This window comes from Ceratotherium simum, chromosome X (genome assembly GCF_057802395.1).
Source record: "Ceratotherium simum simum isolate JZ-2026a chromosome X, ASM5780239v1, whole genome shotgun sequence".
Taxonomy (NCBI): Eukaryota; Metazoa; Chordata; class Mammalia; order Perissodactyla; family Rhinocerotidae; genus Ceratotherium; species Ceratotherium simum.
This window is the reverse complement of record NC_141940.1, coordinates 107,176,439-107,203,950: the sequence shown is the minus strand read 5'-3', so window position 1 is coordinate 107,203,950 and position 27,512 is coordinate 107,176,439. Positions and strand designations below refer to the sequence as shown.

Sequence of the window (27,512 nt, the reverse complement as noted above, 5' to 3'; positions counted from 1 at the left end):
GAACCAGATCAAAGTGGACCTTATATATGAACCTATGGAATCTGGACTAAGTAGTAACATAGGAGGAGGCGCTGAAAGTCTTTAAGCAGCAGAGTAACATGCACAGTTTCTTGTGTTTAACATAGATCCAAGGTCTTTATCTGGGAATTTCTGAGACTAATTCAGAGTACAGAAAATATTTTATAGCTGTGCTATCTAATACTGTAAATACTAGCCTTATGTGCACATTCAAATTTAAATTAAGGTTAATTAAAATTAAATAAACTGAAGTTTCAGTTCAATAGCTTCCCTAATGGCTACCATATTTGACAACACAGATATAGAACATTTCCATCATTGCAGAAAGTTCTATCGGCTAGTGCTGTCTAGAGTTATAGATCTTACCTATCTTATTTATGGCTACAACAATAGATGTTGGAGAGGAGAGAAGAGATTGATGAGATATCTCCGATGGACTTTTGAAACTTAGTTGTGAGCTAACTAGGAAGGGACAGAAGGAGTTGGGAATTAGAAATGGGCCACTGGAAAGAGTCTAGGATAGGAGACTAACATTTAGTTATTACCTGTATATATTTGGTAAATAAAGAGATTGGATGAAAATATTCAAGGGAGAGACTTGGGAAATATAAAGAGAAGATTGTTTTTTAAAACTACCATTAATGTGTTAGGGAAGGGAGAGGAGAGAAAAAAATGAGATATAGAAAGAAGCACTGGACAGAAAAAAATGGACAAATATGAGATACAATACAATATGAGATAGAAATATGATAGAATACAAGGAAGGAAATTATTTCAAGGACAGAATGACAACTGTGTTTAACATCACATTCATTTTGATAAATACTAGAATATTCTTCCCATAATATTAAAATGGATCAGGGCAACATTATTTAAAATATGGCATTGTTTAAAATATCATTAATAGTTAATCAGCTTTAATATATATTTAATAACATAAAATATAATCCTCTTAAGTTAATGTCACATTCATAAGTTAGTTAATGGATGGAGACCTGATTTGCCTTCCATAACATCTTTAATAATATTGATGTGTGAACAATTGTTAACAAATTAACAACAGCCAAGTTCTTCCAGCCACTCTATCTTGTTTTTCTTACTGTCAATTTGAATGTTTTTCTACATGCTTTTAGCCTACTGAAGTTACAGCTGAAAGAATTAAATTTGAACTTACAATTCATCTGTGCTTTGTCTCACTTGGAAAAAAAGTCAGCAAAATTATTTTTACCATCTTTCTTTGGAAAGAACGTCCAAAGATACTATTTAGCATTTAAAAGGAAGCCTGGGGCTGGCCCTGTGGCTTAGCGGTTAAGTGCGCGTGCTCCGCTACTGGCGGCCCAGGTTCAGACTCCAGGCGCGCCCTGACACACTGCTTACCCGGCCATGCTGAGGCGGCGCCCCACATACAGCAACTAGAAGGATGTGCAACTATGACATACAACTATCTACTGGGGCTTTGGGGAGAAAAAGGGGAAAAAAAGGAGGAGGATTGGCAATAGATGTTAGCTCAGGGCAGGTCTTCCTCAGCAAAAAGAGGAGGATTAGCATGAATGTTAGCTCAGGGCTGATCTTCCTCACAAAAAAACAAAAAAAGGAAGCCTGCATTTCCAAAATTCTCTGAAATTACGTAATATATATTCTAAATGTGCTGGTCATCATATTGTTTAGTCTACTGTACAATAGCAAGGACTCACATGAAAATTACATTAAGAAATACCCCCAGAGTACATTTGACCTTGGTATATTAGACTGAAAGTATGCTGACAGACTTGCATGGCCTAGGAATAAGCACTTTAAAACACTGGGAAGGACTATAATTTCTCTTGGTTAGTGTATCACATATGTTTAGCATTTTAAAATGTTTCAAAAGAAAATGAAATAAATTAGATTAAAGTGTTCATTATTTAGCAGTTTATAGTTATTCCAATAAAAAGCACATTTAATTAAACCTTGTCTCTAAATATTATTTCAGTCTGGTGCTATACAAGAGCAATTTTTAAAGAATCGGTCATATTATATTATTCTTTCTCTCTACTTTTATTGAAAACTTAAATCTAAGAACATATTATGTAGTATGTTTTAATGTATGTTTGTTTTAAATGCTTCTTTCAGTTAAAAAAGTTCATATTATTTTTTAAGTTATGAAAAACTAAAAGTCATTCCAAGTGTTATTTTGCATTAATCAAATAATACATATATAATTTAAACATTTTTCAGAGTTTAAGAAAATGTTTAAATATACCCTGTAAAATATTGGAAGGAAACATATATAGATTACAGTGGTTGTCTGGTTATCTTTGACTTTATTTTTTCTCATATGCTCTACCTGCTCCAAATAGTCTATAACAATCATGTAGCAATTTTAAAATGAAAAAAATGCATTTTTTGTAAAGATAATAAACATCTTGTCTTATCTATACTGTTATCAACCAGAATGAGGATCTTGTTTGAACTACTAAAGAAGTTGGTCAAAGGGTACAAACTTTCAGTTATAAGATGAATAAGTTCTGGGGATCTAATGTGTAGCATGGCAACTATAATTGGTAACACTGTATTGTATACTTGAAATTTGCTAAGAGTAGATCTTAAGTGTTCTCCCCACACACACACAAAAGTGGTAACTAAAAAAAAAAAAGAAGTGGTATTTGTCAAGGGAGTTTTGAGTAAAAATCACTGAAATAATCACCGTTTTAAAGTTCAACACAGAGAGGGTATCATTTAACATGTACATCTTTGAGCTATTGGATTTTATCTCTTTCTGTCCTTTAAGAAATTATCTGATTACAAAATCTATACTTTTGATTAATAATGACATTACCATTTATTGAGTATTTATGACAAATCAGGCACTATATTAACGCCTTTAAAAACAGTACCGCATTTAATGACCTAAAACAACCCTATAAGGTTATTATTCTTATCCCTGTTTTACAGATAACGGACACTGCTGACGTCACTTGTCCAAAGCAACACAGTCAGTAAATAAATAGAGCCAGCACTTCAACACAGGTTTTTTCTAATTTAAATCCTTAGCTCTTAACAGCTATATTATATAGTTTTTTTAGAGAAAATGAAACAAAGCAAAACTGTAGACAACACAGAAAAGAATAAGGAGGAAAATATATATTACTCAAATCCCACAACTCAGAGAAAACCTTTTGGTAAATTTCCTTCCTGCTTTACATTATTTATTTCAAAATGATATATAATTTTATAGATCTGGGGTTACACAACACAGAGAATTGTGTATTCAGCTCATTTTGTAAGCATTCCTTCATATCATTAAAAATTCTCTTGCTGCTTTCCAACAGGTATGGGAAACTCATCTGTTGGATTTTATCTTATCTAATGATGAAAAAAGTATAAATTGTTTTGAATTCTACTAGTGTTAATTTTAAGCTTTGCTAACACTTTATTTAATATATATTTCTTCAATTATTTCTGTATCACTTATTAGTCTTCCCCCTTCCTCAAACAGGCCTGATATGTTCCCTTCCCAAGATATGCACACTTGCTGTTTTCTCTGTCTTGATTTTTATGACCTCAAATACTTGTGGAACTCACCCCCTTACCTCCTTCAATCAAATGTCACCTTCTCACTAAGGACTTACCTGGCAAACCTGTTTAAAAATGCAAGCATGCCATCACAAACTCTCCACTCTCACCATCTCTATCTCCCTTTTGTATTGTATTTTACTTTGTATTATTACCATCTAAGATATGATGTATTTTACCTATTTATCTTGGTTACTGTTGGTCTTCACCTACCAGTAGGCAAGCTGCATCTGAGGGCAAGGATGTTTTTCCTGAATTTACTCACTGCTGTATCTCCAGTACCTAGAACGGTGCCTGATATGTAGTAGATGTTCAATAAATATTTGCCAAATGAATACATGAAAAGTCATCAATAAAATTATCACAGTGTGTTCCTCCTCCTTTCCGTTGAAATCATTGAATTGAGCAATAAAAGTAAGTAATGCAGGCTCTCATGCAACTGAGCTATCTAATAATTAGTAGAGTCACGAAGAGAGAAAGAAGGACATCCTCAAGTTGCCCAAATAAAGATAGAACACTGCTGGAGCCTAAATTTTGGCAGAATGGTGAAGTGGAATATTGTTTTAAGCTAACTTTATGGTAATATTTCAAATTCTTGGTAGAGTGAACAGAAACCTGACACCATCACCAAGTGGGTAAGTTTACCCAGTTCCTACACTCAAGTAAGTTCAGAGACCCACTGTGGTTTGACTGATGGGGACGCTAAGTCACATTGATTGATGTCCCTGCAATGCAGCCAGAAGATTGCAGTGACTATTTCGAGGCTTTTCCTAGAGGGAAAACAGCCATTTACTAGGATGTATGTGCACTGGGGAAAATAAAATACCCTAAATTTTTGGAAATTATTAGATGCTAGCTAAGAATTGTCTCTAATCCCTGGGGAGTTGGAATGCCACCTTGATCCATCGATCAAAGTGGAGGCTTAGGGAAATCAGATACAGAATGAGTCTTGGGCTAAGTCCATCTATTAGTGGGTTCAGACAGACCACAGACTTATCCTGCGGTTATTTCCTTAGTTACTGAGTATATATTGGCAAAGATTTATGAAGTATCTAGCAGAAACCCCACATTGGTTCCTGAATCCATGGAGTGAGAGCTATTAAGAAAAAAAGGGCCAATTTGAAGACTGTGGAACTGTGCCCTTCTTCCAAAATAGTAAGCCAAGATAATACCACATTCTAGAGGATTTCAGAGATTAGTGCCACCTTCAAAAACTCAAAAGGTGCAGTGTCTGTGATTCTTATTTAACTCCTCTATTTTGCAGTGAAAAAAGCACATGGAGGGGTAGGTGGGGGGTGAAATGAGTGAAGGGGGTCAAAAGGTACAAACCTCCTATTATAAGTCCTGGGTATGTAATGTACAGCATGATGACTACAGTTAATAATACTATATTGCATATTTGAAAGTTTCTAAGAGAGCAGATCTTAAAAGATCTCATCACAAGAAAAAAAATTGTAACTATGTATGATGACGGATGTTAACTAGACTTATTGTGGTAATCATTTTGCAATATATGCAAATATTGACTCATCATGTTGTACGCTTGAAACACAAAATAATATAATATATCAATTATACTTTGATCAAAAAAAAAAAGAAAAGGCACATGGATCTCAAGAAATGACTGTAGATTATTATAAATTTAAACAGATGGTGTTTCCAGCTGTTGTTCCAGAAAAGATATCTTTACTGGGGCATATTGACACTGACACTGGCACCTGGTATAGAGCTAACATAGCAAACTTTCTTTTCAATACACAATCAGTACAGAATATCAGTTGTTTGCTTTCCACTACCAAGGGCAGCAGTATATGTTCCTTGTCTTATCTAAGGACCATATCAACTCTTTTGCTCTTGTTTAAAATATAATGCACAAGGACTTTGGTTTTATTCATATCCCACAGATCATCACTCTGGTCCATTACACTGGTTTTACTGATTGAATCTTTTTTTTTTTTTTTTTAAAGATTTTATTTATTTATTTTTCCCCCAAAGCCCCAGTACATAGTTGTCTGTCATAGCTGCACATCCTTCTAGTTGCTGTATGTGGGACGCGGCCTCAGCATGGCTGGAGGAGTGGTGCCCCGGCGCGCACCCGGGATCCGAACCCGGGCCGCCGGCAGCGGAGAGCACGCACCTAACCGCTAAGCCACGGGGCCGGCCCTACTGATTGAATCTTGTCACAACAAAGTAGCCAGCACCCTAGATGCTAAAATAGAGACATATAATCCTTGGAAAGTTCATGGACCACATTACTGAAGTTACTGGGTATCCAATAATCTAAGGCACATTGGAATATTCCCTCTAAAGTGAGGAACAGGTTCCTGCAACTCAAACTTTCCACAATGAAGAAAGAAGCACAATCCTTGGAATTTTGAGGCGATACATACCACATTTAGGAGTGCTTTTCTGATTAATCTGGGTAACTCAGGAGCTAGCCAGTTTTGAATAAAGCCTGGAATATGAGAGAGTTCCATAGCAAGCTCAGGCTGTGGTTCAAACTGCTGTAGCACATGACCTATGATCTAGGAGTGGCAATGATACTTAAAGCGTCTGTGGCATATAGACAAACCACAATAAAAGACTCAGAGCAGAGACCCCTAGAATTTTGGAGGAGGGCCATACTATATTCTGCCAAAACCTTTTGTTCACTTGTTGGTTCAAAAATTTGGCCCTCATACATGGAGGGCAAGGAGAGACTGAAGAAAGAGGCAGCCCACTCCAGATGGGTGGGTGGCAGGTTTAATAAGCAAGGGAATTTACCTACAGGCTTGTCTTGGGCGGCCACAAGACGAGTAGATCTCAACACCCACCCACCAGAATCTTGAAAGTTTATATAGAGGCCTTAATTGGGTTCAGTCAGGTGTCCAGCCCAGCCAGTCTCAACAACACATCACTCTCTTAAGGCTGCGTCTTTGAAAAGGGTTCCGGCTATGCGAGCAGCAGGCGGAACTACATTTCAAGGGCAGGGGAGATGTGAGGGGCCTCCAAGTGCCCGAGTTTAGCTTGTGGGTCAACCGGCCGTCATGGCCTCCCGATGACCTCCTCCAACATCATTTGAAAATCAGGCCCTGGTTTGCTCTAGGCTCGGGTGAGAATGACGTCTGAGTGTGGAAAACCAAGTGACCACGCAACCTCAGCTTCCCATTGTAGGTTATGTGCTATCTGACACATATACTCATAAATTTGAATTTATACATCAGTAATCCATTTCTTTAAATGAAAATGAAACATAGGATACTGGTGCCAAGCAGCTTTAATAGCACAAGTAAACTTTACAAGCTTACGGCTCATACTCTTACTGTACCTACTTCTACTGCTCAGCTACCTCTCCTAACCCACACCTATGGCTTCAAGGGGAGTTCCTTAAGACAAGTTAAAAGAGTCAGAAAAAGCATGGACCTGACTTGTGCATGAATCTGCATGTATGCTGGAACCAGTTGGAAGCACAAGGTTACTGCATTCCAGCTCCACTGAGGGATAGCCTTGATAGACCATGGTGAAGGGAATTCTTCTCAATGGACAGAAGCTTGAAGAGTTCATTTTGTCCTCTTTGTATAGAAAGAGAGCGAGCCTGTGATACTGTTCTACAGTGACTTACGGGCAGTTTTGGTAGTACTACTGAAGTTTTGGTGTTAGCTACTTTTGTTCCTCTAAAGCCCTACAGCTCCTTCTAGGCATCTGCTCCTTCATGGCCCCATGGAGGGCTCCAGTAACATCTTTGCCTCCTCTTGCCTCCCAGTATTAGGAGAGGTAAAAGGATTCCCACTGTGGCTTTCTGAGGGTCCCAGAATTCTTTGTTGGTCCCCTTAACGTGGTCCTTACCTCTTATATAAACCCTTCACTAAATTAAATCAGACTTTTTTCAAATTAGCACTCTATTTTCTGAGGAGACCCTGACCAATGCAGATGTGATAAAAGGTGACCAAAATTGCCCTTTTATTTATAAGAAAGGTCTAGAGATTGATTGAAATAGAAAGTTCTTTAAAGAGAGTTGTTGCTGTATTAGACTCTCATAATTAGACCATTCTATGGATATGGTTCACCATCGAGACGCAGCCTATGTGAAAAATGATCAATTTAACCACCTCAATACACCCAAAATATAATGGTAGGGAAAACAGGATAACAGTGATTTTAAAAAGTAATTTTATTTAGAAAAACAGTAAAGGGGAATTAGCATATAGTGGTTACTGATTCCAAGTGTATACCATTTCTTTATGGACAAGATGGTAATGATTGTAAGTGGAGAGGGTTCTGAGTACACACCATCCTTATGCCAATCAGGGGAATTTTTCTTGTCCACTTCTTTCCATGAGTTTACCCGAGAGAGTGGTACATGTGTATGGACTGGTGAGGATGGGAAAATCACTATGGTAGTTAGATAATTACAGACCCCTGTTTGCCAGATGTTGGCTTTCTCTGACAAAAACAACCACTGAAAACCAAAATCAGTCAAAAAAATCTATTTCAGTTTAGGTGCTCTCTTAGATGGTAATAATTGAAAGAAATTTAATAGAATATGACACGTGAATGTGAACAGAGACTTTTTTTCTGAATCTTTACAGCCAAGCTGGAGGAACTTCCCATTTTCCCTGGTCTTTGTTACAGGGCAGAGAGGATAAGAAAGTCGGGATAAGCTCATGCCTTGATCAATATTATCTCAAGACTTAGTGAAACTGCATACTTTCTTCTGAAAAAGGTGCCGCATCTGTTCGATTTCTTCTTTAAGATTCTTAGGACTGAGTTCATTCATTTGTTCAACAAGAAATTATTGAGCACCTCTTATGTGTCAGGCACTTCTCTCACCATTGGAGATCCAGCAATAACAAATGTTGTTTCAATTGTAATGGGGCTCTGCAGAAAATAAAATAAATAAGTAAAGCATATTCCACGTGCTGGTAAGTATATGGAGTAAAATAAGGCAAGGGAGATGGATAGGGATTTTTGAGGAACGAGATAAAGATTCCAATACTAATAAGTTGTTCAAAGAAAGTCTCACTGAGAAAGTCTCATTTGACTTAAAACCTGAAGGAAGAGAGGGAGAAAACCATGTGGATATCTTTAGAAGAGCAGTCCAGGCAAGGGCAAAGAAGGTTGCCATTCAGGTTGTGTAAGCACTAAGGACACATTTGATTTACTTGACCTTTTAGCTTAGGGCATGGTTTTTCAACTCCATCACTATTGATACATTGGGCCAGATAGTTCTTTTTTGTGGGGATGTCCTGTGTGTTATAGGATGTTTACCAGCATCCTGGATCCTACCCGCTAGAAGCCAGCTAGTTGAGACAACCAAAAATGCCCTCAGACAATTCTCTGCCAAACGTCTCTTGGGGAGCAAAATTGTCCCAGTTGAGAACCACTGACTAGGAGTCAACATAAATAACAATGGCCAAATATATTTTCCTTTAGTTGTATAGCCACCATCTGCTTGGCCTGTAAAATGAAGAATAAACTCTTTGACCAGATTCTGTTGCCTCACTACATACTCAGTTTGGACTTAGGTCAAGTGGGAAGAACTTCATGACAGATGGTTTTTCTGGTCCTGAAATGTTGTTATTTTTCTAGCCATCCACCTGTGTTCTACTACATATGTTTCCTCTAGCTGTGACAAGGATTCAGCGTTCAGTCACGGCCATTATAGTGTGTTAGGCTGGACATCTCTAATGTATATTCATTCAGCAATAGGTGCTTTTGTAGGTGATGGAAGCAGTGTCAGAAAAAGGTTCTGAGCAGGGCCAGAACTCTTCACTCCACCATGCGACCTTGTGACCCTCAGCACCTTGGAAAGCGCAGAGGCAAAATCAGGACTGACAAACTGAATACCTAAAGCAGCAGTATCATTCACACAGATGATTTTTAAAATTTTAGGTGATAGACCTCTATAAAGCCTAGAGTCTAAGAGACATGTCGATCTTTGAAGAGAACACAGAAAGTTGTCCCCGGGTAACAATAATCACAAAAAATACATGGGATATATATGCCTACATATACACAAACACAATTTCCATTAAAATCTTGACTCGTCTTGGATACATATAGACAAAAGGTTACATAATTTCAATATTCTTATGTTAAACATATCTATTTGAAAATCATATTCAGTAAACTTTTAAAAAAAATTCCCTATATCCCCAAACCTGGATCCTATCCTTCCCTTCCTCATCGTCAATTCTAATGTATTGGATGTTTAACATTTTAAATATATTATTGCAAAATATATATTATTATTTTATGAGCATGTATTTTTAACTTATGTAAATGGCATTTTTCACTGAGCCTTATTTTTAGGATTCATCTGCATTGCTACATGCATTTCTAATCAGTTGTTTCTAACTACTGAATAATGGTCAGTTATTTGTAAAAGTTTTTTACTACACACTCTCCCAGTGAGGCACACACCAGTAGCTTCCAATGTTGTACAAATAACGAAGCAATGTACATCATCCTGCATGTCTCCTCATGGACCTACATATGAATTTTCCTGGGAAATATACATAGTAGAATGGCTGGATCATAGGTCACATTTATTTAATTTGACAAAGTGGTGCCTGATTGCTCTCCAGAATGGTTGTACCAGTAGGACATGACACCTCCATGCCCCCACCAAAATCTACCATTATTTAGCTTTCTAAATGTTGCCAGTCTATTATTTCAAATTACTATTAATTAGTTGTTGTTTTAATTAACATTTTTGTGATTAGTTGTGTACTTTGAGCAGCTCTACCAATGCTATTTTCACTTTTTGCATTTCCTGCTCTGTGAATTGCTCACTTATCCATTAGAGATTCTGTGTTTTTCTTAATTTGTAGTAGTTTCTTGTGTAACTTAGATACTACTTACTTGTCTGTTTTAGACACTGTAAATATCATGTATTCAATTATCCCTCAAAAATGTGTCCATGACGATTGTCACTGAACAGGAATCTTTACCTGTGATATAATACAAACTACCCAAAGTTTTGCTTTCTGTGCTTTTTATTCAGTAAACATGCAACAATCATCTATTACGTGTTGAACTCTAAGGAGGAGACTCTTAGTCCCACTTTGTCTCACTCACCCAGGGGTTATTAGTTGAGAAAAGAGAACCATAATTGTAATTAAAGATATAATTAAGTGAAAGAAATGTCAGAATACTAAAATGGGAATATAGGAATTGGAAAAATGTGTTCATGAAGAATGGCTTTGCTGAAATCATGGGTCCAGGGAGAACAAGTCTTCGCTCTTTTGTGAGAAATGGAGTTAGCTTTCTCACCCCTCTTAGCTATACTCTTGAATTTTCTAGGTGTTTTCCAAGTGGAAATGTCAACCCCTTAATCTTTATTAATAAGAGTGTTTATTGAGACAGACACTGTCTTAGAAGCCAGTGATGTGGATATGACTAAGAAACACATCCTGTCTTACGAAGGTTACAGCAAAACAATCTATCTACTCTTCTTTTCACATACCGTGTAGGAGCAGCCTGAGCCTTCTTCAGTTCAAACTATTTAACTCTGAAATTCCGTAGTTGTTCTTTCTGGATTGTATTCTGCATATCTTAGCACCACCACTTATAGTATTAACAATTGTTCATTTAAATTCTGTATTTGTTTTCATTTAATACAGTTGAGTCCCATAGGAGATGATGCAGATATATTTAGAGAGTTGAGAAAAGGCAGATAGTAAATATAATAATAAACTGGATGGCTTGATAAAGACTTGGAAGCAGAGTATTGATGCAATCAGATTTTCATCTTAAAATGACTATTCAAACTACAATGTGAGCAATGTGTTAGGCTTATTTGGGTGTAGGAGTAGCAAATAAGATCAGTGTAGGAGAGAAGATATGAATGTGTTTTAGTAATGCAGAGGAGAGGCAAAGGTGGCCTTTACTATGGAAACACCAGCATGATGCAGCAAAATTCACAAAGAGACTATGACTAGGAAGAGGAATTCCCAAGAATTTAAAAAATCCATTAATAGTTTGTCTAGTGTCAGGCAGGCTATCATTGATGACTTTTAATTTCTAGCTTAGTCAACTGATGTTAAGTATTATTCCACATATTAGTGTGCTAGGGCTGCCGTGACAAAATACCACAGACTGGACAGTCTAAACAACAGAAATTTATTTTTGCACAGTTCTGGAGGCTAGAAGGCCAAAATCAACGTGCCAGCACGGTTGGTTTCTGGTCAAGCGTCTTTTCCTGTCCTGCAGACTTCTGCCTTCTCTCTGTCTCCTCACATGGCCTTTCCTCTGTGCACATGTGGAGACACTGCTCTCTGGTGTCTCTTCCTCTTCTTTTAAGGACAACAGTCCTATCAGATTAGGGCCCCACTCTTATGACCTCATGTAACTTTAATTACCTCTTTAAAAGCCCCTTCTCCAAATATAGTCACATTGAGGGTTAGGTCTTCGACATATGAATTTGGGGGGATTCAATACAGTTTATAACATTTCAGGTTCAACAGGTTTTTTTGACTGAAAAAAGCAAGTTAAAAGTGTGGGTTACTGCAAATATTTTCTCCTAGTCTGTGAGTTGTCTTTTCACTTTGTTGATAGTGTCTTTGAAATATTTTAATTTTATTAAGTCCAATTTATTAATTTCTCTTATCACTTGTACATTTGGTTTCACATAAAAGAGAATTTGCTAATGTAAATAGTAGTTTAAGATTGTATAGTCAGAAAACCACAAGTAATTCAAATGTTTTACTTATATTAACAATTCTATCAGGTGAGATTATGTTCAGCTACGTAAAATAGAAAACACAAATAACAGTGGATCAAATATAATATTTTATTTTTTCCAGGAATCTGATGGGTTCAGAGGATTTCCAAAAACATTCTTCTTATTTTTTTAGAAAGCACTTTTTTTTTTTTGCTGAGGAATATTCACCCTGAGCTAACATCTATTGCTATGAGCTAACATCTATTGACAATCTTCCTCTCTTTGTATGTGAGCAACTGTGACAGCATGGCCACTGACAGACAAGTGGTGTAGGTCCACACCTGGGAATCGAACACAGGCCACTGAAGTGGAGCATGCCGAACTTGACCACTAGGCTGCTGGGGCTGGCCCCCTAAAACATTCTTTAACCAGCTCATATAATGGAATTGCTGATTGGTTGTTGGAAGGCGTCTTGCCTACATTCCCCAGAGAGTCACCTAGAGCCCAGAACAAAGATCTGGCCAAATCTTTGACCAGATGCATTACAATAGGGCACCTTCACTCCATATTTCTGTTTCAACATGCTACTTAGGAAAAACAGCATCAGAAATACCACTAATGAGGACAGTAACAAGGGATCAACCTGCTAGAAGAGAGCAATAGAGCAGGTTTAGGAAAGGTATTTCAACCATTGTAGTAGAACTAGGATTTCAAATAATACAAGGTTATATCATTATAATAGAACTAGGATTCCAAATAATACAAGGTTATATCATTATAATAGAACTAGGATTCCAAATAATACAAGGTTATATCATTATAATAGAACTAGGATTCCAAATAATACAAGGTTATATATGATTATAATAGAACTAGGATTCCAAATAATACAAGGTTATATCATTATAATAGAACTAGGATTCCAAATAATACAAGGTTATACATCAACAAAGCCAGTAAGAGCAGGCGCTCTTTTTGATCAGTTTGGTTTATGCAACCACAGTGGAACTGGGGATGGGATTATCTTCATTAAAACATGCACATGTTTCCACACATCATTGGTGGGAGAATTAAGTGCTGTCCGTGTGACCCCACTGGAAGCACTGGAATGCCACAGATCAGGTCAGTAGCAAGGAATCCCCCTTCTGGAAGAAACTAAAGCAACAGATTTAGAAGAGATATTTCTACTATATTAATAAAGTTAGGATCCCAATTTGTTTTTTAAAAAATGCAGCTTGATATATGTCAATGAAGCCCATATCAATCCACCCATCGGGTATTTGAATATGGCACACTTTGATTAGCTTAGTTTATGCAAACCCAGTGGAATTGAGGATAGGATTAATTTCAAGTAAACTTCATCAATTCAGATTGCAGGAAGGGCAATTCCCCAAAGGAAAACTGCAATGCAATTCTCCAGAACAATGGGAATGATTCTGAGCAGTTAAAGTTAGAGTCAACTTACCGAAAATCAACCTGCTGAAACTGAATTTTCCAAATGAGTAATTAACTGAATGGCCAATTTGCAAAAGCCTACACTCCAAAATTATGAAGTTTCTTAAAACCAATGACCAAATATAAAGGTGTATCAAAAATGGTTACAAGAACAATGTTAATGTCCATTATCAGTACCTGAAGATGAAAAACATTTTTTGAATACTAAATATATTCAAAAAGCATTTCACCATGATAAATTCAACATATTATATAAATATATGAGTCTATTTTAACCGTTTATGTTCAAATTCTGTCATATTTAAAAAAATTTTTTCAACATTCTAGTATTCAAATATAGTATTTTTAATCAATTTCTTTTTAGGCTGTCTTGCAAATTCACATATGCTTCACTAATAAATATTAGTTTTGAGGAACTAATTATATGATTCAATAAGAATCATTCTTAATAGGCAGATTCATTTCTCTTCTGCAAACCTTTGAAACTTACTGCAAACTGCTGCAGGATTAATGTATTTCCAACATTTATTTTCACAAAACAAAATTATAGCATTTCCTAAGTTGACTGCATAGTTGCAACTAATAACAGATTTTTTTTTGGTATTTTTTTGGTTATATGGTCAATTTATTAACTAAATGACAAATTTAATTTAGCTTAAAGAATATATACATTTAATCTAGTTATCATTTAAAATTCTGCTTCACTTTGGATGCTTTCACTTGAAATTGAATTATTTTATTTCACTTAAATTAAAGGAAAACAAATGGTGAGATTCCTGCTATTATGGGATTCCTGACACTAGGCACTCAGACCACGTCATCAGGAATCTCTAGGTTCCCAATTTATCTATGTTGGTTTAATTCTCAGATAATCTTACTTAAACTAATAGCCCTAGATGATAAACCAGTGATTCCCCAAACCAGCATCATCAACATTACCTATGCATTTGCTAAAAATGCAAAATTTGAGACCCCACTCCCGATGTACTGAATCAGAAACTCTGAGGATAGTGGAGGGAGCCAGCAATCTGAGTGATAACAAGCCTTCCAGGTGATTATAATGCATGCTAACATTTGAGATCTGCAATAATTGCATATGAAATAACACTTACTGTGCTGTTTTGAAAAAAGAGGATCCTCTTTTGACCACTGAAGCTCAGAGGCTCCAGAGCAGCCAACATCGCTTCGTCCCATCATTCCAGGAGCGTAAAGCGTGCATGAGAAACGATCACATGTGTGAGTTCCTTCAGCTCTCTTTGGGTTGGGGAGCTCCTTTTGATCCTCAGAGAATATTTTAATAATAGATAATCTCCAGTGCTCTGTTGGCGCAATCATCCAAAGAGATATCTTTGGACTAGCAGACTATCTTGAAGAGCCTCTTCTCTTTTAGAGGTTTGAAGACCACTCACTGTGTCTGCAATGAGTATATGGCTGAGCTGGCCTCACTGGGGCAAACTTTCTGAGGCCTCTTGCACTTGGCTTGAAACAAGGGAAAGTAGACTCTTTTTCTCCTTCATGAGCTTGGAGAAAATTCCTGCCCTGTAGAACTCTCTTAAAAGTGTCTTTTCACTGTTTCCCCCTCAACTTTTTTCTGTCTCTGGATTGAGAACCAGTTGTGGTCAGTTCCTTTGCAGGATAATCCAGCACCTCACTTTAGAATATGAGGGTGCTTGACATTATGCCTCTGGCCTCGGAATCTGGAGACAAAGTCTCCTGGGAGAGGAAACGCTGCTTTCATCATCTGGGGCCATGCAGCTTCTGAGGGTCTGTCTGACGCACAGCTCCTTCACCCAGAACACTTTCCTTCTGGGCACGCTCGGAGCAGTTTTACACCTTCCCGGACAGGTAGAGGACACACCTGAAGCTACCACGAAGCAGTAGTGGCTGCATACTGCTGTGGTCTCAAATTTCCCATGAGAAAGATGTGTTCCTGCCTGGAAGGACATGGGGCAGGCACCCCCATCTGGGGTGAAACCTTCTCCTCACTGTGTTCAAGAGCACAGCTTTGGGTCCTGCTTTTCTAGGTTCCAACAGGAGCTCTACCACTTCTTTACCCTGTGGCCTGAGGAAAGGGATTTCTTTCTGATCCTCAGTTTCTCTATGGCCAGGCAGATAATACTGCAACATCTTCCCCAGGCAGTGAAGCTGAAATAAGATGAGAAACAAAAGCCTTGGTACTACTCCCGGTACACAACAGAGTAGCTCTCATTACTAGTCATTCACCCCAATTTCAGACTCAGTCTGTAATTTTCAAAGGCAAGTGAGTGATCTCTAGCAGTAGTTGTCAAAACGTAATCCCCTCAAAATAGGAGTCACATGAACAGGAAATTTTTTCAACTGCAAACACCAAGAGGTTTCACCTATACAGACCTATCTGGAAGACCTTGGTAACCTGAGAATTCTATGGTTTCCTTAATAATTTTTTATGCTACTTTCTCTCAGAAACAAAGCAACTTTTTCACTAAGATATCCAGACCTGAACTCATAGAGTAGGGCAGTGGTTCTCAAGATGTGGTCCTTGGATGGGCAAACCTGGGCACCCTTAACACATGAAAATTCTCTCCCCACTCACCAGACATAATTCCTAGTCAAAAATTCTGAGGCAGGAGTGGGGCACCCAATGTGGAATTTCAAAAGCGCTCCTGGGATTCCAATGAGTACCAAAGTTTGAGGAAAAAAAAAGTATTCCCTTGATCAACGGTTTCCAATCTGATCTGAAAATAAGAATCCTTTGGACATTCTTTAACAAAACAATGGAAGCATGTCTTCTACACCTAGGGAAGTCTATTCATTGGAGTGGGGTATAGCCTGAGCATCAGGCATTTAAAACTGGACTAGGGATTCTACTGGGCAGTAAGTTAGAGAATCACTAATCATGAACCATTATGCCCATCTGTATCAAAAGCCACAGGAAAAGACCTTGTCTTCCTAGATTCCTCAAGAAAAGACCTCACATTGACATAACATGGGTTAAGTGCCCACCCCAACGCCAAGCACTTTGGCCTTGTGGGGAGAGGACTGATGGACAGAGCCTTGGCATCTCACTCATGTGGTTTGTGTATGTGTCATCTGTTAGTGGAATTCAGCTCATTACTGTATAGACGACATGCATTGTAATTAATATGTATATATTAACTATATGCTAAAATTCTGTTTTCTTTTTTGTGCTTTGATGTTAAATTCAACTTTTTCTCTTTAATTTGTTAAAAAAAGTGTTGTGATGTGTTCTAGTCTGGCATTCTTGACATTAGGCTAACAGATCATGATATCTCTAGATTCCCAATTGATCTGAGTTGTTTTTTTTTTCCTTCCAGTTTTATTGAGATATACTTGACATAAAGAATTGTGTAAGTCTAAGGGGTACAACATAAAGATTGGAGATATGGATATACTGTGAACTGATGACCACATTAGGTTTATTTAACATCCATCTGTGTTGGTTTTATTCTCTCACATTCTCCCTTCCAATGGTAGCATTAGAAGCCCAACTGGCGGTTATCAGAGTGTGTTAGTCAAACCAGCAGCTTAAACATCACCTATGCATTTCTTAAAAGTGCAACACCCAAAGCACCAACTTGGATCTACTGAATCACAAACTCTGAGAGGAGGGGTGGGTGTGGGTGGTGGTCTAGCAATCCTGTTTCCACAAGCAGGATGCATGCTTACGTTCCAGAACCAACCAAAACTCCACAGGAGATAATACTTACTGTGCCCTTCTGAATCCAGTGGACCTTCACTTGATCCTGTAGTTTCTGAGGCCCCAGAGCAGCCAGTGTTACTTGTGCGCATATTACTAGGATCCTTCAGTGTGCACGCAGAAACCGCCTCATATGGCACTTCCTTGAGCTGTTTCTGGGTTTGTAACCTCCGGGTGATTCTCAGAGAAAATGTTAATATAGGATTCGCTCTGATGCTGAGTTGGATCTCAACCTTGAGCAGGGAACTTTGGACTAGGGAACGGTCTCAGGCAGCCTCTTTTCTTAGAAGTTTAAGGGCCACTCAGTGGTTCGCCCATTAGTATACTCCTGAGCTGCCTCAACGGGGGAAACTTTCTGAAGCCTCTTGGCACTTGGCTTGAAACAAGGGGAAAGCAGATTCTCTTTCTCTTTCATGAGGTTCGAGAAAATTCCTGCCCTGTAGAACTCTCTCAAAACAGTCTTTCCCCTTTGGACTTCAACTCTTTGCTATCTCTGGGTTGAGACAGAAGCTAATGCCCGCTGAAGCAGCTGTGGTGAGTGCCTTTGCAGGATAATCCAGCACCTCACTTTAGAATATGAGGGTGCTTGACATTGTGCCTTTGGCCTTTGGAATCTGGGGACCAAGTCTCCTGGGAGAGGAAACGCTGCTTTCATCATCTGGGGCCACGCAGCTTCTGAGGGTCTGTCTGACGCACAGCTCCTTCGCCCAGAACACTTGCATTCTGCGCAAGCTCGGAGCAGTTTTACACCTTCCCGGACAGGTAGAGGACACACCTGAAGCTACCACGAGGCAGTAGTGGCTGCATACTGCTGTGGTCTCAGATTTACCATGGGGAAGACGTTTCCTGCCCGGAAGGACATGGGGCAGGGACTGCATCTGGGGTGACATCTCCTCTTCATCGTGTTCAGAGCACAGGTTTGCGTCCTGCGTTTCTAGCCTCCAGCTGGAGCTCTGCCACGTCTTTACCCTGTGGCCTGAGGAAAGGGATTCACTTCTGATCCTGTTTCTCTAGGGCCACATGGGTAATACTTCAAACCCTTCCCCAGGCAGTGAAGCTGAAACGAGATGAGAAATCAAAGCCTTAGTGTCACTCCCTGGTACACAACAGACTAGCTCTCATTACTAGTCATCCGCCCCAATTTCAGACTCAGTCTACAATTTTCAAAGGGGAGTCAGTGATCTACAGCAGTAGAGCAGTAGTTCTCAAAAGGTTATCCCCAGAGAACAGATTTGTAACAGCCTGGAATCTTTTTAGAAATGGAAATTCACTGGTGGCCCAAAACTTAGGGCCTGCCTGGAATACTCCAGGAACATGAGAATTCTCTGTCACGGAAAACATTTTTTTCCATCTCCAGAAGCACAGAAACCTTGGCAATGGCATACTGAGACATTAACTCATAAGAAGGGCAGTGCTTCTCAATGTGTGGTCCCTGTAGCAGGAACATCTGGTTTCTTGGAGGAGATGCAGTTTTCACCCCACTTACCCAAACCAAACTAACCAGAAACTCTGAGAGAGGAGAGGGGGCAATGCATATTATCTGCAAAAAGGAATCTCGGATTCTTTTAAAAGACTGAGGCATGGTTTTTACAACTGGAGACTCTGGTTAATTTGAGGTGTGGTGTCCCCTGGTTGACAGATGTTTTAAACTTTCCCAGGGTTATAACGTGTAGTTCATGTGTGAACCTCTGCTCTAGGCCTATCCTGCACAACATTACCAAATACAGTGAGAAAATTCCTTGTCTTCCTAGAAATCAAAGGAAAAACCCTCGTGTTGACCTGACGTGGGTGACGTGCTCACCCCAACTAACTGCAAGCTCTTTGTCCGAGAAGATAGGATCCACTGAGAGAGTCTTGGCATTCTCATCCCTGGCATACAGGGAACGGTCAGCTTCTCTAAAGCACTAGGACGTAAATGAGGGTAGAGGGGATCCTAAAGGGGGATCAGGGTATTGGGACCTAGGTCATATGAAGAGCCAGCAACAAGCATGCAATTCACTAATTTGGGTGGGATGAAATTTTATTTGCCATGTTTTTTGCTACTATTTTCTAGTTTGTCATGGGTTTCTTTTTGTTTACCCTCTCAGTGCTGATAACAGCTGCATTCATATTTGCTTGTCAATTTTGAAGCTGAACCTAAATTCTAATACGATATTCCATATTGATTTTCATGTTCGTTGATTAGAATTGCATAAGAACTTGTCACATTTTTCAATATCTTATATGTTCCTATCACAATAACTTTTAATTCACATAAATGCTTATTTTTCAGCAATCACGTACCTATAAGCTTGAAGCTCGCTAACTTTTGAGAACAAACAAAACTCAACATGATATAACACAAGCCGATCTGAAAGACCCTAGTAACCTGCAGATTCTATGCTGTTTTTTTTTAAATAACATTTTATGCTACTCTCTCCTCAGAAGCAGAACAACTTTTTCACTGGCATATTCAGACCTCAACTTATATAGTAGAGCAGTGGTGCTCAAAGAGTTCTGCTTGGATCGGCAACAGCTGGGCACCTGTGGGATACACACATTCTCACTTCCACCCAGACCTATCTAGTCAGAAACTCTGAGGGAGGACTGGGGCCCAATGACGTGGACATCAACAAGCACTCCAGGGATTCCAACGAGTGCCAAGCTGGGGAAAACTAGTCCCTCAATCACTTGTTTTCAATATCACCTGCAAAGAGAAATCCTCTGGGGATTCATAAAAGACAACTGAAGCATGATTTTTACAACTGCAGCTTTTGATTAACTTGAGGTGTGGTACTGCCTGGGCAAGACGTAGATTAAACCCCCCAACTGGATTCAAATAAGCAGGAAGTTTGGGAAACTGTGCTCTAGGCCTATCCTGCCCAACCATAACCTATACAGTGGGAAAAGACATTGTCTTCCTAAAAATCTCAGGAGAACACCTCACATGGACCAAACATGGGTTCTTGTGCTCACCCCAACTGTTAACACTTGGCCTGGGGCACAGAGGACTGAAGGATAGAGCCTTGGCATTCTTCCATGGTGTTGGGGGAAGTGTCAGCTCTCAATGTAATTGATGTAACTATAATATACATTACATAATATGTCATTAATATACACATTTGAATTCAATTTAATTGAAAATTCTATTTCCCTTCATATGCTTTGACTTGAAATTGAATTCTTATTTAAATTTCTTAAAGCATGGTGAGATGTGTGCTACTCTGTTACTCCTGACACTAGGCCCTCAGATCATATAATCAGGAATCTCTACATTCCCAATTTATCAGGGTAGGTTTTATTCTCACATGTTCTCCCTTCATATGGTAGCATTACATGCTCCATCAGTGGTTATCAGAGTATGTTATTGAAACCAACATATTTAATATCACATATGCACTTGTTAAAAGAGCAAAACTCCAAGTCCCAACTCATACATATGGATCATAAACTCAGAGGCAAGGGGGGGCGGGGGGTCCAGCAATCCTGTTTCCACAAACAGGATGCATGCTAATGTTTGAGAACCAACAATACTCCCCCTGAGATAACACTTACTGTATTATTTGGAATCCTAGGGGCCTCCGCCTAATCCTGTAGTTTCTGAGACTCCAGAACAGCCAGTGTCACTTCTTCTCATCATTCTGTGAGCCTTCAGAGTGCATAGACAAACCACCACATACTGAATTCCTCAGCACTCTCTGGGTTCGTAAACTACTGGTTGTTGTCAGAAAAAATGTTAATATAGGATTATCTTGAACCCTAAGTGAGATCCCCACTCCAAGCAGGGATCTTTGGACTAGGGAATGTTCTGGGGCAGCCTCTTTTAGTTAAAGTTTGAAGGCCACTCACTGTGTCTGCAATGAGTGTCCTGCTGAGCTGGCCTTACCGGGGGAAACTTTCTGAAGCCTCCAGCACTTGGCTAGAAACAAAGGGAAAGCAGAGTCTCTTTCTCATTCATGAGGTTTGAGGAAATTTCTGCCCTGTAGAACACTTTCAAAAGAGTCTCCCCACATTTTCCACCTCAACTCTTCTATCTCTGGGTTGAGACAGAAGCTAATGCCCGCTGAAGCAGCTGTGGTGAGTTCCTTTGCAGGATAATCCAGCCCCTCACTTTAGAATATGAGGGTGCTTGACATTGTGCCTTTGGCCTTTGGAATCTGGGGACCAAGTCTCCTGGGAGAGGAAACGCTGCTTTCATCATCTGGGGCCACGCAGCTTCTGAGGGTCTGTCTGACGCACAGCTCCTTCGCCCAGAACACTTGCATTCTGCGCAAGCTCGGAGCAGTTTTACACCTTCCCGGACAGGTAGAGGACACACCTGAAGCTACCACGAGGCAGTAGTGGCTGCATACTGCTGTGGTCTCAGATTTACCATGGGGAAGACGTTTCCTGCCCGGAAGGACATGGGGCAGGGACTGCATCTGGGGTGACATCTCCTCTTCATCGTGTTCAGAGCACAGGTTTGGGTCCTGCTTTTCTAGCCTCCAGCTGGAGCTCTGCCACGTCTTTACCCTGTGGCCTGAGGAAAGGGATTCACTTCTGATCCTGTTTCTCTAGGGCCACATGGGTAATACTTCAAACCCTTCCCCAGGCAGTGAAGCTGAAACGAGATGAGAAATCAAAGCCTTAGTGTCACTCCCTGGTACACAACAGACTAGCTCTCATTACTAGTCATCCACCCCAATTTCAGACTCAGTCTACAATATTCAAAGGGGAGTTAGTGATCTACAGCACTAGAGCAGTAGTTCTCAAAAGGTTATCCCCAGACAACAGCGTTTTAAAGCCTGGAATCTTTTGAGAAATGCAAATTCACTGGTGACTCAAATCTTAAGGGCTGCCTGGAATATCCCAGGAACCTGAGAATTCTCTCTCTCAAGGAAAACATTTTTTTTCTATCTGCAGAAGCATAGAAACTTTGGCAATGACATACTGAGACATTATCTCATAAGAAGGGCAGTGCCTCTCAATGTGTGGTCTCTGTAGCAACATCTGGCTTCTTGGAGGACATGTAGTTTTCACCCCACTTACCCAAATCGAACTAACCAGAAACTCTGAAAGAGGAGAGGGGCCAATGGATATTATGCAAAAAGGAATCTCCCGGAGATTCTTTTAAAAGACTGAGGCATGATTTTTACAACTGGAGACTCTGGTTAATTTGAGGTGTGGTGTCCTCTGTTTTAAACTTTCCCCTGGGGTTATAATGTGCAGTTTGTGTGTGAACCTCTGCTCTAGGCCTATCTTGCACAACGTTACCAAATAAAGTGAGAAAATACCTTGTCTTCCTAGAAATCTCAGGAAAAGCCCTAGTTTTGACCTGACATGGCTGACATGCTCGCCCCAACTGCGAGCTCTCTGTCCGGGACGACAGGATCCACTCAGAATCTTGGCATTCTCACCCCTTGCGTATGGGGGAGGGTCAGCTTCTCTAAAGCACTAGGACTTAAATGAAGGTAGAGGGGTTCCTAAAGGGGGATCAGGGTATTGGGACCTGGGTCATATGAAGAGCCAGCACCAAATGAGCAATTCACTAATATGGAGCGAAGAAGATTTATTGGCGTGGTTTTTGGTACTATTTTTATCCTGTGTCATGGGTTTACTTTTGTTTATCGTGTCGATGCTTATATTGGCAGCATTCATATTTACTTTTCAATTTTGAAGCTAAACTTGAATTCTAAAAAAAGTATTCCTTACTGATATTTATGGTTTGTTGATATTGAGTTGCATAAGAAATTGTCACATTTTTCAATGTCTTACATATTTCAGTCATAATAACATTGTAATTCATTCAAATGCTCATTTTATTTTCTCTCATGTTAAACTGTATGTACATGAAGGAGTGACTATTTCCTCATTGAATTCAGGACTTAGAATACTATCACCCCAAATATTTAAAAGTATTCTCAGAATGTCGAATCAATTTAAGTAGTCAAAAATAAGAATTTACACATATAAATATTAGAAAGTATCCAGATAACTATTTTGTAGATTTGTTCATTATGATTGTATGAATTTATAAACAATGGCAGACAACTCAAACTTAGTAGAATTAACACAAACATTTTATAAAGCTGTGACATAAAAATACCATCTTAAAAAATTTTCATTTATAACAAAGATATAATAATTATATGATGGAGGATAAATGATACCATATATAAAAATGACAAGAAATCAAAAACCGTGCTGTAAAGGGTCCTATATCAGGAAGCTTAGGCTGCCCAAAGCCTGCACATGCCCGAGGTCTTCAGGATGGAGCCTGACCACTAACAACGTGAATTTGGTGAATGCCTGTTTTCACAGCCTGGGGCTTTGAACCACACTGTAACAGCTGGGCCTCTGTTCGGACTGGAGAATGAGTAGGTAACCTCAGTCCTGGGGACTTTCCACACTTAAGTGACCAAGGTTAGGGTGATCTTTCCTGGTAGGCAACACTTTGCACACATCAGTGCTGGGAGAATGAAGCTCTGTGCGTGTGACTCCACAACAACTGGAGGAGGACGGGGGGAGCTTCACGCTCGGTTTCTCCTGGACTCCTCCTTATGCCTCATTTCTCTTTGCTAACGTTAATTTGTATCCTTGCACTGCAGTACACTGGCAGCGTAAATATAACATCTCTTCTGAGGTCTGTGAGTCCTTCTAAGGAATCATCAACTTGCGGGTGGTCTAGGGGACCCCAGACAGACTGATGAGTAAATGATGCCCGATGTAAACATGCCTCACCCAACTCGGATAATAAGGGAATTACTACCTTGATGTGAACTTACCCTCACTTAAATTCCTCAGGCACTGGCCTCAATCCAGAAGAAAGATATGCTGAGGTGTGCTTGACTTCATATTCCCAATTCAACATGCCATCACATTGTGGCAGAATAGCATTGGAATCCACAGATCGGGACAGTAGTTTGGTATTAACCATCTGGAAGAAAGCAGTATAGCACATTTAGAAGAGACATTTCTACAATATATATAAAGTTATGATGCCTAATTTTTAAAAATTAGATATTTATATAAAATCAGGGAATCCAGTATCAATCATTCCATCAGCTCCATGAACACGGCCCTAGTTTGATCAGCTTGGTTTCTACGGCCCCAGTGGTGTTGGGAATGGGATTCTCTCTACTTAAACCTCAGAAATGGAGATCTCAGACAGGGCAATTACCCAAAGTCAAACTGGAATGCAACTTTCCAACACAATGGGAGTTCTCTGAGCAGGTAAAGCTAATGATGTCCACCAGAGTCTATCTTTACCCAAACTGACTGATAGTCAACTTGCTTCAATTGAATTTTACAAATGACTAACTCTCTAAACGACTAATTTGCCAAATTCTCAATTTTTCTGATAGCCAATGACCCAAAGAATACAGAGCCAAAACGGGTATAACAACTTTGTTAATGTCCAACATTGCGGTCTGAAGATGAAAAGTATTTTTCATGTGTTACATATATTCAGAAAAGCATATTTCACCATGACACAAATTTCAACATTTTATATATCAAGGAGTGTGCTTTAACAATTTTTTTTAACATTCTATTTCTGAAAATATTATAAACCCTTTACTAATCAAACATAGTACTTTTAATTTAGCCAATTTCCTTTTTTTCTCTCTCTCACAGTCTCATATTCATCTTCAATATATATTGTTTTCTAGGAACTAAACATATGATTCACAAGACTCATCCTTAAAAGACAGATTCAATTTTCTTCCCAAACTTTGGAATACATCTGTAATCTGCTATTTAATGAAAGCTGTTAGATCCTGTTTTTCTTTTAAAAAATAAAATTTTAGTATTTCCTCAGTGACAGTATAGTTACACCCAATTATGTATTTTTGTTTGGTTTTGATTTTATGAAGGATTTATCTCAATGTCAAATTTAATTTCGTGACAAATGATGATGACAAAATTAATTTAATATACATATATACACACAGATTTTGATTAAATGTAACTTAAATTCTGCTTTCCTTCTCAGGCTTGGACTTAAAATGTAATTATTTGAAATAATTTAAATGAAAAAGGAACCATGGTGATATGCCTGCTCTTCTGGCATTTCTGAAACTAAGCTTGCAGACCATGACATGGAATCTCTAGGTTTTCATTTATCTGTGTTGGGTTTACCCTCACATAGTCTCCTTAGACGCTCAATCAGTGGATTTCAGGAGTGTGACACCCAAACCCGCAGCATCAGAAAAACCTATGCAATTGTTAGAAACACAAATTCCCAAGCCCCACCCCAGGCATATTGATTCATAAACTAGGAGGAGAGTGGACGAGGTCCAGCAATCACATACCCATAAACTTGAATCACGCTAACTTTTTTTTATTTTTTGCTGAGGAAGATTTGACTGAGCTGACATCTGTTGCCAATCTTCCTCTTTTTTTGCCTGAGGAAGATCAGCCCTGAGCTAACATCTATGACAATCTTCCTCTATTTTTTGCATGTAGGTCACCACCACAGCATGGTCACAAGTAGCGTAGGTCTGTGCCCTAGATCAGAACTTGTGAATCCAGGCCACCGAAGTGGAATGCGAGGAACTTAACCACTATACCATGGGGCTGGACCCATGAAGCACGCTAACTTTTGAGAACAAACAAAACTCAACATGAGATATCACAAGCCTATCTGAAAGACCCTAGTAACCTGAGAATTGTGTGCAGTTTTTTTTTTTTGATAACGTTTTATGCTACTCTCTCCTCAGAAGCAGAACAACTTTTTCACTGGCATATTCAGACCGTAACTTACAGGTTGAGCAGGAGTTCTCAAAGTGTGGTCCTCAGATCAGCAACAGCTGGGAACCTGTGAGACACACACATGCTCACCCCCCAACCCAGACCTATATAGTCAGAAACTCTGAGGGAGGACTGGGGCCAAATGATGTGGACATCAACAAGCACTCCAGGGATTCCAACAAGGGCCAAGCTGGAGAAAACTAGTTCCTCAATCACTTGCTATCTACATTTTCTGCAAAGAGAAATCCTCTGGGGATTCATTAAAAACTGAAGCATGATTTTTACAACCGGAGATTTTGGTTTATTTGAGTTGTGGTATGGCCTGGGCAACAATTAGATTAAAGCCTCTAATTGGATTCAATCAAGCAGGAAGTTTGGGAAGCTGTGCTCTAGGCCTACCCTGCCTAACTATAACCAATACAGTGGGAAAAGACCTCGTCTTCCTAAAAACCTCAGGAAAACACCTCACATTGACCAAACATGTGTTCTATGCTCACCCCAACTCTAAGCACTTGGCCTGGGGCACAGAGGACTGAAGGATAGAGCCTTGGCATGCTTCCCACGGTTTGGGGGGAAGTGTCAGCTCTCAATGTAATTAATGCATTTACTATATACATTACATAAAACATCATTAATATACATATTTGAATTCAACTTAATTGAAAATTCTATTTCCCTTTATATGCTTTGACTTGAAATTGAATTCTTATTTAAATTTTCTTAAAAATGGGGAGATGTGTGCTATTCTGTTACTCCTGACACTAGGCCCTCAGATCACATAATTAGGAATCTCTAGGTTCCCGACATATCAGTGTAGGTTTTATTCTCACACGGTCTCCCTTCAAATGGTAGCATTACATGCTCCATCAGTGGTTATCAGAATGTGTTATTCAAACCAGCATATTTAATATCATATATGCACTTGTTAAAAGAGCAAAACCCCAAGGCCCAACTCAAGACACATTGATCATAAACTCGGACAGAAATGGGGGCGGGGGTTCCAGCAATCCTGTTTCCACAAACAGGATGCATGCTAATGTTTGAGAACCAACAATACTCCCCCTGAGATAACACTTACTGTATTATTTGGAATCCTAGGGGCCTCTGACTGATCCTGTAGTTTCTGAGACTCCAGAACAGCCAGTGTCACTTCTTCTCATCATTCTGTGAGCCTTCAGAGTGCATGGAGAAACCACCACATACTGAATTCCTCAGCGCTCTCTGGGTTTGTAACCTGGTCGTTCTCAGAGAAAATGTTAATTTTGTATTATCTCCAGTGGTAAGTTGGATCCCCACTCCAAGCAGGGATCTTTGGACTAGGGAATTTTCTGGGGAATGTTCTTTAGAAGTTTAAAGGCCATTCAGGGCCGGCCCTGTGGCTTAGTGGTTAAGTGCATGCGCTCCGCTGCTGGCGGCTCGGGTTCGGATCCAGGG

The 27,512-nt window shown here is 39.3% G+C and overlaps 1 long non-coding RNA gene across 1 annotated transcript; it reads right to left on the bottom strand.

Annotated features, from left to right (window-relative positions):
* Window positions 1-21,357: 21,357 nt before the first annotated feature.
* Window positions 21,358-27,293, bottom strand: LOC147911978 (uncharacterized). Its single transcript, XR_015550506.1, has 3 exons — window positions 27,157-27,293; window positions 24,113-24,264; window positions 21,358-21,948 (listed from the first exon to the last, which is right to left on the bottom strand). It is a non-coding gene; the product is annotated as an uncharacterized LOC147911978 (long non-coding RNA).
* Between the last annotated feature and the right edge of the window lie 219 nt (window positions 27,294-27,512).